This window comes from Lycium ferocissimum, chromosome 2 (assembly GCF_029784015.1).
Source record: "Lycium ferocissimum isolate CSIRO_LF1 chromosome 2, AGI_CSIRO_Lferr_CH_V1, whole genome shotgun sequence".
Lineage (NCBI taxonomy): Eukaryota > Viridiplantae > Streptophyta > Magnoliopsida > Solanales > Solanaceae > Lycium > Lycium ferocissimum.
In genome coordinates, this window is record NC_081343.1 from 53,222,688 (window position 1) to 53,225,288 (window position 2,601).

Genomic DNA, 2,601 nt, shown 5'->3' on the forward strand with positions numbered 1-2,601 from the left:
GTTTCATGAACTCTGCTATACCTCATCTCTTATTTTTGTATTAACATAGTTTAAGATTTTAACAATGGCATTGAAATTTTGCAGGTTAAGCCTCGTTACACTTTTGCCAGTGATCGGAAATCTCAGGTTCCGAGCCACTGCCCCTGACTTGCAAGTGTATTCCATGCTTGAAAGACATGAAAAATGGATGAGTCGCCATGGGCGCGTATACAAAGATGATTTGAAAAGGCGGAGCGATTTAAGATATTTAAAGAGTATGTCGACTTTATTGAGTCTTTCAACAATGATGCTACTCGTTCTTACCAGCTTGGCCTCAATAAATTTGCAGATCTAACAAACGAAGAGTTCCAATCTATGGTTGGTAGATATAATCAATCTTCCCTTCCAAAGACATCAAATTTGCAGCCATTTAGTTACCAAAGTGAAATTTCCAGTCCAGATAGTTGGAATTGGAGAGAGCAAGGTACTGTGACTGCTGTCAAGGACCAGGGTAGATGCGGTAAGTCTTATATCAAAGTACATCCTCTGATTCAATGTCTAAGCAAGCATTTGATTAAATAACTATTTTAAGAGGAAAATAAAGACAAACTTTTAGGACGTGTGTTATTAATTGCACCATAATAGTTAGTTGGTTATAAAGAGGTGTCATTAAAGGTAGAAGTGGAAATTTGAGGCTAATTGTTTTAATATATTGAAAGAAGAGATCTTTTTTTATGGAATAAACTACTCCAGTAAGAAAATAATGTCACGTAAACTGAACAGATAGCGTATTACTTAAGATAAGACATGACAATAATAGCCAAAGATTTTACTTGTACGGCACATATCAAATTCATCTTTCCTTTGAAATTCAATTTGATAAAATGGAGTTGGCTAAAGGAGAGAATATTATAGATAGTTATGCATCATAACAAAATACAGGTTAACAACGAGCGATTAAGGTTCCTAGTATTAGCCTATACTTTCCTAACAAACATAATTCCTAATTTATTTATCCATAGTGCATTCTACTTCTACTAAATTTATAATTACTACTACTACGAGTACTATATTCTTTTGACTTGAGAAAAAATTGCAGGGTCATGTTGGGCATTTGCAGCAGTAGCAGCAGTTGAAGGACTGAACCAGCTAAAGACTGGAAACTTGGTTTCACTATCCGAACAACAACTTCTTGATGGTGAGGCAACAAATAACAATGGTTGTGGTGGTGGCATCAGGACTGAAGCATTTGAATACATAGCCGAAGAGGGGGGCCTCACAACAGAATCAAATTACCCTTACACTGGAATTCCAGGAACCTGCGATAGCCAAAAGGCAGAATCAACAGTAGTAACAATATCCAGCTACAAAATAGTGGATCAAACTGAATCAGCACTGTTGCAAGCTGTAGCAAATCAGCCTGTCTCTGCAGGTATCACTATTGGGAGTGACGAATTTCGGTTTTACAAAGGTACTGGAATATTTCATGGGGAGGGTGGGGAGAGTTCACATCATGCAGTGACAGTGGTAGGGTATGGAAATGGTACTAGATATTGGTTGTTGAAGAATTCATGGGGAGAGACTTGGGGTGAAGGAGGATATATGAGAATGGCTAGAGATATTGTGGACGGTGGAGTTTGTGGCCTTGCAACTCGCGCTTCTTTTCCTACTGCTTAATTAATTAAGGGTCCAAATATGAGGCAACAGATTTGAGAACTCTGTTTTATATGTCGTGATGATCATGAAGTGTCTTACGTACGTGCTTATGTAGTCCTAATTAAGGTTTTCGATCGACACTTATGTTATTTTGAGTGATCTCTTTAATTAAAGAATGTTACTAGTATTAGTTATGACGAACACATGCAAATTACGGATCTTGTGCAGTCAAAGTCTAGACCTTGTATTGCACTTTGAAAAATCTAATACACGAAAAATATTTTCACATTTAACCTTGTATTTTTAATTATTTTCATCGGAAAGAGTTTCAAGTTTCTGGTGACACAAATTTTATGAATTCTTATATCGATTTCAAATAAATACGCAATAAATAACTTGATTCGCCATTAAATTTTCATAGATATTTAACGAATCTATCTATATAAATCTAGAAAAGCAGGCCATAGGCCCGCTGACGAGACGCACGGGATTTATATTTATCTATTTTTACAGATTTTTGCCACTTTCTCTGACTTTCATCCTCATTTAAAAAAAAAAAAAAAAAGGGAACCACAAAAACACCTTTTCGGCCCAAAAGCCACCGCTTCGGCCATTAAAGATGTTTAAACCTCTTTCTTCCACTTACCCTTCTCCATTCAAGCGGTTTAAAACCTTTTTCCTCCAAATTCCGTCATGCCTATTCCTCTTATATTGGACTCTCTCACTTTCCCGGTTGTATTCAGCGGCTAAATCTCCAAGTATTCCCCGAGTTTGGACGCCCTCGCTTTCCCGGGTGTTAGGTATCGTTTTTTTACTTTGCACTCACTGCCGCCGCTCATCAGGTTGGTTCTACTTGTAATTCACTTAGCCAGACTTATCTTCGACAATGGCATTTTTCCTATTTAATGATGTATGAAGTGCTTCTGTTTTGTTCTTATAAAAATATGCTTCGTCAATTGACTAATG

The 2,601-nt window shown here is 36.9% G+C and overlaps 1 pseudogene; it reads left to right on the top strand.

Annotated features, from left to right (window-relative positions):
• LOC132044424 (zingipain-1-like) lies at positions 1 to 1,698 on the top strand (annotated as a pseudogene).
• Positions 1,699 to 2,601: the final 903 nt, after the last annotated feature.